General features: G+C 49.7%; 1 protein-coding gene across 3 annotated transcripts in view; it reads left to right on the forward strand.

Moving 5' to 3' along the window:
- Window positions 1-17,157, forward strand: part of a (arc) — a 213,046-nt gene that overhangs the window by 93,794 nt on the left and 102,095 nt on the right. Inside the window, exon 1 of one of the 3 annotated variants that reach the window (XM_075685652.1) lies at window positions 15,474-15,643. The exons of the other annotated variants lie outside the window; for them this stretch is intronic. The gene's annotated coding sequence lies outside the window, so the exon portion shown is untranslated. Of the gene's footprint in view, window positions 1-15,473; window positions 15,644-17,157 lie in introns of those variants that run through there. 3 annotated transcript variants of the gene reach the window in all.

The following is a 17,157-nucleotide window of genomic DNA, read 5'->3' on the forward strand; positions in this document are numbered from 1 at the left end:
CCCCCTCAAGTTTGGCGGCAGAGAAAGCCTGTCCAAGCCGAACGTGCTACAGCTGTTTCACGAGCAATCGTAGTAGTAGTCACGTGACCTAATTTCGGCTTGGATCTCGATCGCACTCCCAGGTTGAAAGTGGGAGCGCCTGCCTCCGAGCGCACTGAGATGAAGCGCGGCACTATGAATGAGCGAGACGAATGTTTTCCGACAGCTCGATTTCGACCAGCCGAATCGAAATCGTCGCGCAAAAGCGCTCTATGGATCGCTCGAAAGCGACTACAATCTAATGTATTACCGTTTAGTTTTCCTTAGAGTTTCTCTATACCGATGGACGTTGTCGTCCTGTGCGAGAGATGGTTCTTGAGATAACGGCGCGCGGCAAAGAGCTCCACGTCTGGCACCGCACATAGCTATAAACCCTACTCGTGCACCGGGATCAGCCGAACTAGCACAGATGTATATACACGCACCGTCCTCGCCTCACTTAACCATTCTGCAAGTCCTTAAGCTCGCCCCCACTCTCTCTCTCTCTCTCTCTCTCTCTCTCTCTCTCTCTGTCATATATAGACATACGTGCCCTGCATGTTCATCAGTTTAATAAACAAAGCCCAGACGCACGCGCGAACAAGCGGTTCCAGTTTCACTCCACCACCTTAGTACGTATGCGAGGTCCGACGTCGTGGGCGTTTTCGCTCGTATACATCTGGGCACATAAACTCGCGCTGTCGTGCGCGCGCGTGCAATTGATGCGTACCGAGATATTCAAATTGGCCTTGTGAACAGCAGTTATGCTTATTAGTTTTGTCGAAGCTGCTCTCGCTTTTTCGCGTATGTGTGTGCGCCCAGATTGTTGAAGCAGCCATTTTTGTATGTTCCATTTCCTTTCCTTTCTTTCTTGGCCGCAGTGCCGCGGTGGGACTGGATTGTGTGATACTGAATAAGCCTAAGTGTACATGACCCCTCAGCACGTGCTAGAAAGGAACCATCACGAAAAAGAAATTTGTGACGCAAGTGGGCCAGTCTTCGTAGATGTTGAAGGAAGCTATTTTGGTCGTTGTAAAACTATAGTCTCTCAAGGAGGAAGAGGAGAAAAGAGGAGGAAACGGGTTTAGCAAGTGCTAAGCCGGCTGGCTACCCTCTATCGAGAACTCTTACGGCCACATTTATTAGCCCTCTTCAAGAGTTCGTTAGGGGACACAATAAACGACATCATGCGATAACACCCAGATAGCGCGCAATCAGACTAATGGATGGATGGATGGACGGACGGAAGGAGGGAAAAGAACGGCACGTATTCTACCACTACTTAGTGTTTGCTGTGAGGAAACGCAGGTTGTTAAAATTAATAGCGATTCTTTCTATGCCGTTTGTCTAAGACTAGTAGAAAACTATGATGGGGAGGGGGGCTGATCAGTTCAGCATGGTAATGGATTAGATTCAAACAGGTAATTTCGCACTGCCGAGCAAACATTTGTGGCTGAACACAATAACGGAGGCTCCAAAAGGTAGGATCACAGGCGCAGATAAATCTAGGTCAATATTGCGAGGCGTGGTTTCCAGTAGTCTTTTTCTTATTACTGAAATACGCCTACAGGACAACAAGAAATGGTTATTGTCGCCAGTTCGCCACAGAATGAGCATAATGGTGACGGGGCCAGACTAGCCCTGTGCTAACTTTGTCGCGTTAGCGGTTCTGTTGCTTTTGCGTTTCTTCGTCTTCTTATTGTGAGGGAGGACGAGTCTGTGGTTTAATTTAGATCAGCTTAGTTTTACAAAGTTGGTAATTTATTGGTCTAAGTCTTACCTTTGGTAGCAATTTTCACAGTACAAAATGTAACATCTTAAATCCTGTAACGTCAAAAAATACATTGAAGGAAAGCATATTTTTCTACCCATGTTTACTTCAATTCGCTAAGTACTATAGCTAATACGTGTATCTCTTACGGCATCGGTTACTTAGAGCATTATTCATGATAGGGAGCTTTAGCATAGCGTAGTACGCGACTCACCTTTGGGGTTCACAAGCACGAACGAAGCGCGTACACTACAGAGCGGTAGGGGGCGGCATTCTTAGTCTGTCGTGAAGCCCCGTAGACCGCAGGAACCTTAATAACGCGAGTAAGGCTTTCAACGCGGTTGTTCTTTCGGAGCATTGGCCTAAAGCTTTTAGTTCTGATAGTGGACGATTGTCCAACTGGTCCAGTACTCTGCACATCACTTGCCTTTGAGCACTATATCGCGGGCTGACACAGATATGTGCAAGCGTCTCGTAAATGTTGCATGTGTTGCACGTGTTGCACGTGGGGCTGTTGGCCATTCCAATTGGGAAAGCATATATAAGTTCGTAAAGGCAACGCCTAGCCACATACGGTAGAGCACGGTCTGTTCACGTCGTGGTTACCCAGGCGGGAGGTGCATCCGTATGTCCGGAGACAACGAACGCAACCGACACATGGTGAAAGTGTTCGAGTCCCACAGAGGCAAAGTACAATCACGGGACATCAATCGCAGCCCAGCCGCAGCGTCTGTTCGCGAAAGCGGAATGAAGACTCGCTGACCACTTTCATGTGTAGATCGGGCGGCTTCGTCGGCGTGGTCATTCCCGCTGATGTTACAATGTCCTGGAAGCCACTGAAAGATTATGTTGTGCCCCTGTCATCACTTTGATGATATATGTGCCGAATTTCTGAGGCCAGTTGTTCATTGGGTCCGTGGCGCATTGAGCTTCGTATGCACTGAAGGGCTGCCTTGGAGTCACTAAAGACTGTCCATTGTTGTGATGGCCTCTGCTTAATGAAATCAAGTGTAGCCCGAAGCGCTGCGAGTTCTGCACCCGTCAACGTGGTCACACATGAAGTTCTTAATTTGAATTCCTCAGATTTTGACGGGATGATGACTTCAGCAGCAGAGCTGTTGAGTTTTACTGAACCATCTGTGTATACATGTTGCCGGAATCTGTGCACGTTGTGAATGTGCTCCAAACTTGCTTGTTTCAAAGTTTGCAATGGCGATCCAGCTTTCTTTCTGATTCCTGGAATTGTCAGTTGCACCTGCGGCCGGTGCAGACACCACAGTGGATCTGACAATCCTATAGCGGGCGTAAATTCTGATGGCAAGTAGGACTGATGTCTTACAATAGTTTTGGCAAAAGTTGAAAGTGGCCTCTTTGCTGGCAAGCAAGATGCTGCGAGGGAATCCGAGTCAGGTGTTGGATGTGTGCTCTCAGGACATCTGTATCAATGTAGACTGTCAAAGGAGCGTCTCTGGCTATGACCACTGTCGCAATCGATGACGTAGTTTTGGGGAGACCGAGACAAGTCCCGAGTGCTTGGGCTTGCACGCTCTGGAGTTTGCGGATATTCGCAGTGCAAGTATTTCGTAGTACAGGTAAGCTGGTACCGCAGGAAGCCCCAAAACAGTGCTTTATATAGTTGCAACATTGACGGTACTGTTGCGCCCCAGGACTTCCCGCCGAGAAATGCAAGAAGGCCCACAATGGCGGAACTACCTCAGGTTAACCTCCCTGCCTTTCTCTGCATTATTTTCTCTCTCTCTCTCTCTCTTAGGGGTTCACAAGCGGCCAAGCGGACCAATTGCGCGTTCACTTTAAGAACAGAGCGACTTCTGGCAAACACATTTACGGGAATAACTACTTGTAAAGTCTTGTTTTCGAGGGTTCCTCCTCCTTGTTGTTACTCCTCCTTGTCAATTACTGTAAACAAAGAGCTAGAGAGAAATGATGCATAGAAAGGTAGTTATGTTAACCAGAGGCAGTTCCAATCGGCTACCCTGCACGGGTAGAAGTGGTAGGGCGATAAAAAATAGTGTGGAACGGTAGACAAAGAGAAAAGACTAGCACAAACAAACCGCGTACACTATATATAGCCCGGTAGGGGGCGGCGTTCTTAAAGCCTGCTAACATGCCTGTAGACCGCAGGGATCTTAGTAATGCGAATAAGGCCTTCTCCGTGGATGTTCTTTGGGAGCGCTGGCCTAGAGATTCTGATAAGGACAATTCTCCAGTTGGTCCAGCACTCAGCACATCACTTGACTTTCGGCACTATAGCGCGGGAAGACACTGATAATGCGTGCAAGCGACTCTTCACAGCTGCATGTGCCGCACGTGGGGCCGTTGGCCATTACAATAAGGAATGCATAAGAGTTTCTAAATGCGACGCCTAGTCACAAACAGTACAACGTGACCTGTTCAAGTGGTGGCAACCCAGGCGGTATAGATGTACCTGTATATCCACAGAAAGTGAACAAATATGACACATGGTGGAAACGTTCGAGTCCCACAGGGGCAACGTAAGAATTCACAGGATATCGATCGCTGCCCAGCCGCAGCGTCAGTTTACGAAAGCGGAATAAAAACGCATTGACTGCTTTCGTGTGCAGATCGGGCTGTTTCATCGACGTGGTCATTCTCGCTGATATTGCAGGGTCCCGAAAGCCATTCAAAGATTATGTCACGTCCCTGATGGTTTATACGTTGGCTTTGGGTAGGCACAAGCGGAGTGAATGGACTCCATAGTAAGAGCGAAGCTACTACATCTGGGATTACGAGAAGCCTAGAAACTGCGGTTACATACAGGGCACGCTGTTGCTCCCACAGTAGGATTCCGAAGCACTTTATTTTTAAGAGAGCGCAGCTATAGTTGCGCACACTGAGAATGATAATCGCGACAGTGGATTGCGCATAGCGCCTCGCTTCAAGTGTTTTTTAAACGCCTCGTCGCTGTGTGGTCATCGGCTTTGCGGCGGTCAGAGGCCAGTCATCTCTCGCCCTCATCCTTACGTGATGCACTGCGTTCGGGCGTGCTCACCTCGAAGACCAAGTGTAGTAAAGGCTGCTGCGCCCGCAAGGATTGTTCCACTTGCACAGCAGATTCTTTTGTCCGAAGCGGACCACTTCCAGCGTCGTCCCATATACGAATCGTTGTTTTCGTCTTCAAGAAAAGTCTCAGCACCGAGTGTAGTGGAAGAGGTCTCTGTAACATACACTTGTTAACTTTAACACTTAAAAGAAAGAAAAAAATACGATGCTATTCCATACATAGCTTCTCCCGAGGCCTGTCGGGAATGGCCGCGCTTTCACTCTGCAACCTTATGTCTGCCGGATGGTATTGTTTGATGTCTATTTGAGGGCTCGCTGCCTGAAATTCGTCGCTCGTGGTGCAGCACTCGGTGTTTCTTGCCGGCTTTCGACCTCCTTTTTTTTTTCCCCAGAGAAAATGGTCCTTTGTTCTTTGTCCCCCTCGGTTTCAATCAACTGTCGCGTTTAGGCTGGTCTCCTTGCTCATCGGTCCATTCTTGCGAAAGGTGCCGGGGCGTCTCTCGACCTCTAAATGTAGCCTATCGTCTCCGCAGTCGAATCATTTCTCTTCGCCCTTAAGAGCGCTGTGCCCACCTTTGAAGGCAGTGCCTCGAAATTGGGCGAGCCTTTTGTTTTCAGACAGCACATACAAGGATGGAGTAACGTTTTGTTCTCCGTAGAAGCCTGCCTAGTACTTTTCCCCCGGGCCTCTCAATTCCTCCTCGCCCCAAACACGTGAGCAAAACGAAGAGTGTGACCTCGTAGTCGAACTGTGGTCGTAAATCAAGTGCGAGAGATAACGCCCTACTTAGCGCTCTCATCTGTTTGTTATACTCACGTCTCGCGTGTACTGCATCGGACCTCTCGGTGAGAAATTACGAAGAGGCGAGGCCACCCGCGGTATGCCCGTTCAACCCACTGGGTGCAACGTCAAGTCTCAAGCAACCGAGCTCGTTGCGCGGAGCACATTTTACACTGTGGCCACGTGAATATTAAAACGATTCGGCCCTCCGATAAGCTCCTTACTAGCTCTTACATAAAACGTAGCATATGAGGGAGAGGGACGAGGGAGAGTTGCTTTTAAATCTTTCATTGCTGAGAAGTTGTGCTTTGGCCGCCCTTGGTTGCATCGCTCTATTGCTTGCGTTTCAAGTGCACTCGCACATGCCTGCGATCAAGGCATGTTCAGGACGAAGCGGGCCGCCTCGGAACAAACCAAGGCATTGTGCGAACGCAAGGATAATTGATTTATCATCAACCTTGGATACGCGTACATTCTAGTTTGCTGTCCCTATAGGCATGCTTACTTTTCCTTCGTGTTTCACAGACAAACACCATTTCTGAGGAATGGCATTCTTACATGCTTGCCTGCATTTGGTGACCTCGGGACGTTTTCAAGAATCGCGGCGTTAACAAGATCGCAGTAATTAACGTACACTTTGGTATTAACACAATTGTATAGTCCGCCTTGTTCGTACTCTGATTAGGCCGGCTTACCAAAGTTTCCTTGCTTACTTACTCTCAAGTCCTTTTCTGAAAACGCTCCGCTGTTATCCACCTTTCGCAACTCTTTACATGGACTCTTTAACTAATGCTTTAAAGATCCAGAAAGGACGAAAGGGAGGCGTTGTCAACCTAAATTTACCGCCTCAGCTCAATGTTACGTCATACATTCGACTTCTTCAGCTCGAGTCTAGTTAATTCTTCATCGGTGAAGAACGACAGCATTGCATTCTGAGAGATACTTAGAAGATTTAAAGAAAGGCAGGGGGTTAACCAGAGGTAGAAACGGAGGATTGCACTCGGGAGGAACGAAAGTATCAACCAAAGAAGCTTTGAGAGCCTCTTTTGCGCAAGAAAGGACTGAAACACGAGAACATACTTTGAAATTTGTGACCTCGCATTGACGTACCGGCGCCTAAGTTCCCTCCCTACACTCGGGAGGTTGGCTTTCATTTACTGCACTTGTGTATACCTGCTTCTGATAAATAGATACAAAATGACTTTGTTAAAGCATACTTTACCAGTCTAAACTTACTTAGCGTTGCTATTTAGTGTCCCCTTAGATGCCCCCCCCCCCTCTCTCTCTCTCTCCTTTTGCTCCGACTGTCCCCTGCGTATGTGCCTGCGTCGGGGCCAGGTAACCGTGACCCTCGTGGCCAGCTGCCACGGGTGTGGCGCCCGCCCTGGCATTGTGCTGAGTCATCGCACCAAGTGAGGTGTGATTCATTCGGCGGGCAACGCTCCAGAGCATCACCATGCACTCCCAATCGGCTCCGAGAGGCATGCCCGCATCACGGCGACATTCACCGGACCGAGACGGCAGCGACAAAAGCGCGCTCTTGTTTTGCCGGCGACCGCCACGGTGCACACACGGACGCGAACCCGTTTTGCAGAATCCAGCCCCGCTTGCACAGCTTTTGTTAAGGCGCAATCAAGATAGAACAAATACAAACGCAAGACAAGGAGGTAAAGTTCCTCTATTCTTTCAGCGTACGCAGGCTCGCCCCAAAATGCCAGCGTTGCGTAATATTTCTGTAGGACAGCATTCAGAACTTTTCTTTTTTTCCCTTCTGTGTCATGCACATAGGTGCGGTGGTTATTAGGATTCCATGCTTCCAAGCTAAAGCGAAGTATGTCTAGTTTTCCCCACTGAAGGGTCATTGGGCCTTTCTACTGCCCGCCGCTGTGGCTCGGTATTTATGGCGTTGTGCTGCTGAGAACGAGGTCGCAAGTTTGATTCCCTGCCGCGGCGGCCGCAATCCCATAAAGGCAGAATGCGACAAACACTCGTGTTTCGCGATTTGGGTGTACATAAAAGAACTCCAGGGGGTTAAATTAACCCGGACCTCTCTATTATACAGCGTCCCTCGACCTTAGCTTGCAGTGGAGCTTCGCGGCGTTAAACCTCGCGACGGAAGGTTAAGGAGGACGAGGATGAGGAGAAGGAGGAGGAGGAGAAAATAGGGAAAGCAGGGATGTTATTCAGAAATGTCTGGTTGGCTACCCGGAAGTCTAAGTGGGTTTAATTTACGCGAAGGGGGAAACGCGGTGAACAATAGGAATTCAGGACATTCAGAGGGCAATTGAACAACAAATCAGGCTTGTAAGAAACAGCTTATTTTTCTGCACAACGGTCCAACAAGGTCCATCAAATCGGTCACATCCCACTCTCAACAGGCAAAGACTGTGCTTTCCGTAACCTGATTTATGCACGCATGGGGTCACTGTATCGTAACTCAAGGGCGTAGGAGTGCTGCGGCGACCGTGTACTACAAGTTACATCTGCTAGAGGCTTCTCGGCCTCTGCTTCAGGGACATTTCAATCAGCAACAATGTGCACGACTCCTGCCGCACTTGACATGCGCACAGATCGCACTCCGACCTTCGTTCGGCAGCATGGGAGCAAGCAGTGCGAAGATTATGCTGTCGTCGGTTATAACCTCTATAGCGTCTGTAACGAATATGTCCTTGTTCGCGCATATGAAAGGGCTGTTCGACAATGCGAACGTGTAGTGCCGGCATCAAAGGCTACGAAATTTAGCGCACACGCACTCGATCTCTATGCGAAGTAGCTTTGAAGGTGAAAACAAGATTGCAATGTTCAGCGCATGAAGGCGAAACTAATTAGTGCATATTTCTTGAGTGATTTAAGCCATATGCAGCCCCGGATTCAATACCTACACACGTTGAATAAACTGATTCTGATGTTTGTACCACCGTATCACTCCGCTTTAAGAAACTTCATTAATTCTTTTGTTCGATTAGTACTACCATGAATAAACCTATTGCGTTTCCTGCCTGAAAATTCTGCGGAACTATAGTTTCATCACATCCTTCAAGAATTCCAGAAAAATTCTTTACTTTCGTTTTACAAGATCGATCATTCAACCTATGTTCGGAGCGTATATACAAGAGCAGCTCATACGGCACCTAAGGTCAGCCATCTCTATATACGCGCGCACAGTACTCGCTATTTCGTAAGGTGCGTTCCTCAGTCACACCAAGCCGTTGCCTCTCCCTTTTGTTGGCGGAGCAGCATAGCCCGGGCTGATGGCCATGAATGGAGGGCGCCAAGCGTGAGCCTGCAGCACTCGAGGCCGCCGGTTCGTGTCCCTTTGTCCCGGCTCTCTGACGCGTGCTATGCATTCAAGAACTCGTTGCGTCCTCGTCTTTCTCCCGCGCTCTCCATCCACCTTAAACAGAAGCGCAGGCTTTAAACTGGCTCAGTTTTGTCTCGCCCTCAACAAAGCTGAACTAACGCGCGCACGTTCCATTGTTCTCGCGGGCTCAAGTTCTCGATGGTGGCCATGCGCACAGTAACCTGCAGAGAGACTCTGGTCGAGAGTGTGGACACAGCCACTTGCATCCTCGGCAGGGTCGCCGACTGTTCACTGAAGCTTTCTTTAACGTTTCCGATCCGGCAGGTATCATTCGCCCATCCACATCATTGAATTAAGCCGCCTCCCGGCAAACGCGTCGAAGTACAGCACCTGCGTTTCGTATTTTCTCGTCGTTCGGCCTATTCCTTGCGCTATTGTCGCACCTCGCTATGAATGACATCCTAATTGCACGTGAGGTATACGTTTTCGGGCGCTCCAGGGCGAATTATTTAGGCGACGGAGTAGTAACATAGCGTTTGTTGGGATGTAGAGAACGTCAGTCTATAATGTTAGTCCTTTCTGTAGTGGGGTATTGCGGCTACCCGAAAAATCGCGACTTGTGGGTGACTTGTTTTATAGTAAGCCTTCTTACGTAAGGTTTGTAGACGTGCTGACTTTTCTTTCTTTTTTCTGGGAAAATCGGTGTTCTCCTTCTGCGACCTCGCCGCTTCATCTCTGCTGCAAAATGAACCACATGCGTCACTGTGCGCTGCCATCTGGCAACCTCAGCCTACTTTCCCATGCAGTCAAAGGCCTCGAAATAATTGTGAAGGAAGGTTACTCAACGCAGTCTATAGCAAGGGCGCGATACGATAATGGCCTGGAACTGCCCGCAGACCTGTCATTTTGATGGTTTCAGTGCCGCGTGCTCGGATAGACAGGGTTATTGCGCTCACGGTCAAAGGGTGCTGGGCCATCGCACCGCGCAGGAGGTGATGTTTAGACGCAGCTCGCCAATGGTTCCCAAGCGGACCACTCTATCACCTCTTGCGACGTCGCTGTGTTTCGATCGAAGCGTTTACTTCCAACTATCGCTTATGATGTGTGATGCAAGCAAGAAGCGAACAATCGGCGAGAACATGTCCGTGCGTCTGGACTAATGGAAAAGTACCAGCGACCGCAGGGTATACGGCACCAGGCATTGTCTTCTGCCGTGAGAGATGTTGGCTGCGAGAAAACACCTGAAGCTATTGGAGAAAGGCGTTTACGATGCGCAGTTGACCGGAACTCACGAACGCGCAGTTCGCAATGTGTTGTCGACGCCGGCACAGCTCTTCGACTGTGCTCGGTACGTCGAGCTGGCAAAACCTGCAATCTGAGGTTATTCAGGGCGCAATGAAAGGTTCACGCTGATACAAGGCTGCCTCTCCATATGTCTTGACGATGCATACGTCGTGCATGGTGCGCGCCGGCTGGTATTACAGAAAGTAAATATTTACCCCCGTTTGAAAGGCTGCATTAATTCACTATACCAAGATGTAACGGGAGTCCGGCACCTCGAACGGGTTTCGAGCGATACATGACACGCCCAAATCTCAGCCGTTCCAAAAAAAAAAAAAAAACGCCATTCTCCTGACCCACTACTATATGCTTCTGCCTTGCCCTTCTTTTCCTCTTTTTTCACTTGCGGCTTTTTTCGTTACCGATACACTTGCCGCCCATCTTTACTTGTATGAGTATAGGAAAAGTGCGTTTGCGATGGTTGTCATCAAGTTCGGGAATCGCGGCCAAACGAAACGTCGCGGGACCCAGAGCTTACATAACACGGATAGGGCCCGAAAACCTTTTCGCAGTGCCGGGGTAAACGCAGTGCCTGTTGAACCATGATTAAATCGCCCGGTTGGAAAGAACGAGCGGGACTTTGCTGTGAAGACGCATTGAGCCGCGCTTGGTGGTGTATTATTGCTAGCCGAGCTCGGAGGCGAGCCTGGCGCAGGGTCTCGCTGGAGTTCGCTGTTGCGGGGCGTTCTTGCAGAGACGTGTTGAAGCCAAGAGGGTGTTCATGCGGTAACATTGGCGTCCTCCCGTAGAGCAGCTGAAACGGTGTGGCGCAAGTGACTTCCTGTTGGGACGTGTTTAGAGCGAAGACAGCAGCAGCGACGTAGTCATCCCAGTCGTCGTGTATGGGACAGATAGGAAGAGATATATCTTACGGTGCGGTTGGTGCGCTGGACCTGTTTATTCGTTTAATTTGTTTATGGATGTTGAGTGGACGCTACAGCGTGTCGTATTCCATGTTTAGACAAAGTTTTGAAGGCACGCGACATAGATGCCCTGCCGCGGTCGGAAATCAGCAACTTCGGCGTGCCATGCCGGAATATGAGGAATTCATTAAGAAAGGTCTTGACATGAGCGGTTGCAGAATCGGGGACAGCTCGAAATTATACACACTTAATCAGGTAGACCGTGGCCACAATGAGAAATTTGTTGTCATGCTTGCTGCGAAGAAGCGGTTCTATGTGATCAATGCCTGCGATATCGAATGGTTTGAGGAAGGGTGATTGCTTGTAAAAGCAGAGGTTGTGGGTTTGTGACGACCTTACGAGCTTGACAAATGGTGCAGAGTCACACGCACAGGTAGACATTGTCGCGCATGCCAGACGACGAAAACATTTCCTTAACACGAGTTAGTCTCTTCTGCTGACCCAGGTGGCCAGCAGAGGGGTCGTCGTGACACATGAAAAGTATGGATGGTCGCATGGCCACAGGCACCACAGGTAGGTTACGATTCACTTCCTGTACGTCGGTGATAAAGGATGTCATCTCAGACTCTATAGGCTGACGACAGACTCTCGATGCGGCGCTTAGGTACTGGTATTACCAGAGAGGCGCCGGGCGATGTTGCAGATTTCTGTATCCTTTGATGTGCAGTTCTGAGACCGAGTAATGCAAATTTCGCGCAGAGCAGTTCGTAACGACAGGGTTGCGTGAAATGTAGTCATCGTATTGGTGGCAAGAACCACTGCGATGAACGACCCTGAGGGCCCATCCGGCAAGTTTGGCATTTAGGTCTTTTTTTTGGAAGCCAGCGCAGTATAACGTTGTCAGTAACACGATGGGCCCGAAAACCTGGGTAAGAATTTTTCGCAGTGCCGAGGTAAACGCAGTGCCTGTTGAACCATGATTAAATCGCCCGGTTGGAAAGAACGAGAATAACGATGACTTCTCTCCACCCTGCGGGTTTCCGCAGAACTACTACGTCAAAATCTTGCCTTTGCTTCGTTTTGTCGACAAATTCGACTTCGCCCTGCCATCGGCTAGCCGCCTTTATATAAATATTTATTTATATAAATCAATATGTCCATATCATAGCCGTGTTATTCCACGTGTCACATCGAACAATATTTAGGTTTCGTCACCGCTAGCAAAGCTTTCGCTCTTCTGTATACACTGCCGTTGTGCTGTCTTCTCAATCGACTGAATGTCCCGACTCTGGAGGACAAAACATCACCTGCTCTTTCTTTTAGAGCGCAGCTCTTAGGCGCCCGTTCCTGCGGAGGGCGTCGGCGTTATCCCTCGTAACCGAGTGAACGAGCACAGCGAAGGGTAAAAGCGAACGCGGCGCTCAGCGAGAGGTGAAAGTCAGCGATAGCGAAGAGAGCGCGAGGAGGAAAGCGGAGTGCAATGCAGCGGAACATGAGGCGGAAAGCGGAGTAGGAGAGTATTGCGAAAGCGTGAGAATAAAAGCGTAGTGACGCGCAAGACGGGCTTTACGGCGGCTATGGCTAGGTGATGGCGTCAGAGTAGCTGGTGTCATCTTTATGAGAACAAAGCGCTGCATGAGCGGATGTCTGTCTGCGGCGGCTGCTGTGAATCGTGCCCGTGCGTTACCCACGCGCTGCCTCTCGTGATGTCCCGATTAGCGAGGCATTCGCGCCAAACTTCGCTCTGTTTGCAACGTGCCTCGCGAGGCAGGTTGTCCGCGCCAGCTAACATATCGCGAAATTAAAACACGTATAGATCTGCGCTCAAATTTCGCATTAGGGGAGTATCGTAATCGTCGGGGAATTTTCTTTCCCTTTTTTTTACTTTAGTGCGTTGCTAGTGAATCAGCGTAAACAGCTTCTGGATTAACCTGTTCACGTGGGTACACGCACAGAAAAAAAGAAAAACATCTTTTTGCGTTCATGTCCGGGACCCTTTCTGAATAATTGATGTCTTCCCGTTGTAATCACGTCACGGCCACGAGGAAAATTGCTCACGCAAACCGTAGCCATCTTACGGGCTGTATTTTTTTTCTTCGGGCTTCAAAAGTGGCGAAGACTGTGATCACCGTTGGCACGCCTCTGCAGTCCTTCCGGTGACGCGTGCAATCGAGAGTGCTTTCGCTCGCCGTGCTCACTTTTCTGGCACCGCTCCCGCGCACGCTTGTTGCCGGGCATGTCGGTTGAAGTTGTGAACGAAGACACCGAGTAAGTTTTGAGGGGACCGCGTGCCCCCGTGATTATATGAGCTCGTGGGCTATTGTACGTACGTGCACGCAAAGCAACCAAAGCCTGCCCACGCGCGAGCTTCGAAGGCAAGATGCTTCAGAATGTTAACATTCGGAAAGCGTGAATCACGTTGAAGGATGTTTTCTTGCACGAGAAGTTGTTTCTGTAATGTATTTTTTTTCTTTTCTCTTTGCTGTACAAGAATACTGGAAAGGATCGTCACTATCACAGTACTATTCAGGCACAAAACATTTAATGTTTATTCTATACTTTATGGCGAAAACGAAAGTGACAGACATGACACATTCAGAGACACTCTATTTATGTAGGACTAGACTTCTCAAATTTAGGCTACTATTAGCGTTTGATTATGATTTTTTTTCTTAAGAGTACACAGCACCATCGACAATTCGCGACTTCAAGTAAATGGTCTCTACTTAGCACTCATTCGCGCTAGGCCAACACGACACCGATTTCGGTCTGCCGACTGACGGCGACGGCGTTTTTTCCTTCGTGTCGGCGCCTCTGTCACACTAATATATATATATATATATATATATATATATATATATATATATATATAATGTATGCTAATATGTTTCATTGGGATATGTGAAGCTACAAAATTGGGCCCTCTACTGGCTTTATGACGTCACGCATTAAATTGACAAATCGGCGATGCTCTCTCTTTCCTCTCTCCTCTCCTCCTTCCTATCTTTCATTTCTGTGTTGCTGTCACCTCCCTTCAGAAGAGTAGTCAGGCGTTGTGCCCCTTCCGGTGGCAGTTGCCAGCCTGCTCGTCGCTTTCCCTTTCCTGTAAACTGTTTATATGTGTATATGTGTTCAAAACAAATAATAATAATAATGCTGTAGTTTTTCGTCAGGAAGTTTATTAAAGTGTACTCAGCTGCCGTGTTTTTGAACAAAAGGTAATTAGCGTTGTCATATCCTGCAAAGAATCGCGGCATATGGGAGCTGAGATACGCAAGCATGAATTGATTGACGTCTACAGTGTTCAGAGATCCACTGCAGCTGTTACAGACACGAATGCACCGTTACAGCCATGGAATAATTTTTCCCTCGTCTTTGCGTGACACTCAAACATATGGGGACAGTGGTACGTTCTTCGCAAGTGCCACTCTGCAACAAAAAGCCCTCGACTTAAACATCACGTGCGAACATTCGTTAAAAGCAGTGTACTGGCATCACTCGTAGACTTAGTTTCCCGGAAATGCGCTGGAGAAGTAGCAGTTTTCTGTGAATACATGCCCTGTTTCATGGAAATTCATTTATATCAACTCGTAGCTACGTGAAAATAGGAACGGAGAAAGGACCCATTGGCTGTGGCCTCATCCGTGCTGATCCGAATGACCGAAAAGAACAGATCTGGGATGGAATAAAGTTCTGATTTATTTATTTATTTATTTATTTATTTATTTGACTGTTCAGTAGATAGACTTAACATGTCTATGGAGGGAACGCGAAGTCGATAAGAGAGGCCGTTTGACACATAGCGTGTGGTTTTTGCTTACGCGTCGTTTTCCAAGCTCGTGACCCCAACGGTCGGCCGTTCGTTCGGTCGGTTGCACTGGTCGGCAGGCGGTTGTTTTCTGGAGCAGGTGGCAGGCTCTATCATGGCCGCGGGGACGCGAAGTTGCCGCCGCACGCTTTTTGGATGCGGCGGCAGATGGTTCGCTGTCGTTTTGCTTCGTGGCTGGCGCCGTCTGCCGAGCAACACGCGCCTGCCACGCGCATGCGCCGTCCCGCTGTTCGTTCGCTGCTCTACGGGCGGTTTCTTTTGTTTTTCTTTTTTTAAACTGTTGCTTTCGCTTCGAAAGCCGCCGCGGGAACACTTGTTACGTACACGACGGTAGCCGCGTTGCGTCTGGTTCCGGCGACTGTCTGCCGCACTCGATCTGCGCCGAGTTTAGAGTAGCAAGTGCCAGAGCTCGAAGCGGAGCGATAGGAGATTGTCAAGACTTCAGTGGTGACCTGGTTAAGCTTGGCGTAAATGGTCTGGGAGCACCGGATGTGGACACTGCTTGTCGTGTATATTCAGCAGTAGTCGTTCGTCATTACGTGCTTGTGGACCACGTCATGGCGTGCACACGGATTGTTGTGAACGAAGACCTCGCTGGTTTTAAGTTGTGGTCTGCATGGTGAATGACTGTGAAGACACCGGAGCTCAAAGGCTGTGAACGTTTGGTGCTACGAAACGGCGCGTGTGCTGCGTCACGGTGAGTCACAAACCGACAATTGTTTCCTGTTCTTCCGCTTTCGCCGCAGTTACGCTTGTGGTTCAATGTTTTGGATGGGCGGCTGGCCAAGTGGTCTGTGGCAACGAATGCATACTCCACCCCCCCCCCCCCCTTATTTTTCAGTGTTTGATGGTGTCTTATGAAGAATCACGATGGTGTGTGTGTGTGTGTGTGTGCGCGTGTGTGTGTCTAAGTCAAGCTAAATTCACTGTTTATGAGGTATTAATTGTAGCTTCAGCCGATGACCCTCTCGTGCGCGAGGCAAATAATTGTGCTTGGCGTGCATGCGCCTGCACCGCAGCTCTCCTCAGCGGATGCAAACGGAACGTTCTAGACAGTCGAACACCTATAAGAAGTGGCAAACGTTAAGCAAATAATGATCGCTGAAGATCACGCGGAATTCACATCGCATGGAGGTAACTTAGAAAGGGCATAGCGCTAGACTTCCTTCCTGACGTCCATAGGCGAAAACAGCTTGAGCATTCGGAGGCGTCACCTCGGCTGTGCGATCAGTTTACGAATACATCACGTCTTCTCTTTCCTGGTGTTGCAAAAGGCCTTGAGAGCCGAGACGGCGCCGTCAACGTATTACTGTTAGCTGTGCGAAGCTGGAAGTTTGCTTGGCCGACAACGCGGTAGTTGTCGTTGCGTGTACAGATACGGTATTGAGCCCGCTGGGAGAACGATCGATGATGCTCGGGAGGTCGCAGGCATAGACCCCTGGGCGAGCGTGTGCATGCGGTAATATGCGACCGGGAAACGTCGTTACTCTTCGGTATACGCATAGGAAGGCCTATCTGCGATGCCTCCTCCCCCTTCGCGTTGTCTCCGGTCGTCGAGAGCGAAAGGCGTCGGCGATCGGGGCACTGCCGAAGCAACGACGTGCGCGCTGCGCATTAGCTCTTCTTGCTTGTCTCGCCTCGTGGCGTAATCGCCAAGGTACTTCGGTTAATCTCGCGTCTCGAGCTCTTGGGCAAGAGGCCCTCATGCTCACGCAGGGTGCGAGGGAGAGGGACTCTGCAACTAGAAGGCCGCCGTTACTGAGAGGCATAGAGGAATGCGCGGATGTCTGCGCCATGGCTTTTTGGCGATGCAGAGGGCAGGGGGGAGGGAGTAGTATACTAAACGAAGTCTATGGCCGGGCTACTATCTTTGGCGGCGATCTCCCAAAGCTTGATGACCAGCTGCCCCGGTCTCGCGCTGACGCGGCGGGGTCTGGCGTGACTCGGTCAGCGCCGAGGGCTCTTCGTGTGTGTGTGCAAATCCAGGGAAGACGTAAGGCGGCATTAGCTCTGTCTCTCTCGAGCTGAAGGTTGGCTGGGAGAGTAAGTGATGGTCATGTGGGGTCTCGTAGCTCCAGAGCGACTCCGGGGGCGGCGATCCTGAAGCGGGGGGAAGGAAGGGGTGCAACCAACCGGTTGCTCTCTCTCGTTCCCTCGCCCCATCGCCCTCTCCCTTGGCACCACTGAGGGAACTCTGGGCGTCGCTCCTGG

The sequence above is a fragment of the Dermacentor variabilis genome, chromosome 3 (genome assembly GCF_050947875.1).
Source record: "Dermacentor variabilis isolate Ectoservices chromosome 3, ASM5094787v1, whole genome shotgun sequence".
In the NCBI taxonomy this organism is placed as follows: domain Eukaryota; kingdom Metazoa; phylum Arthropoda; class Arachnida; order Ixodida; family Ixodidae; genus Dermacentor; species Dermacentor variabilis.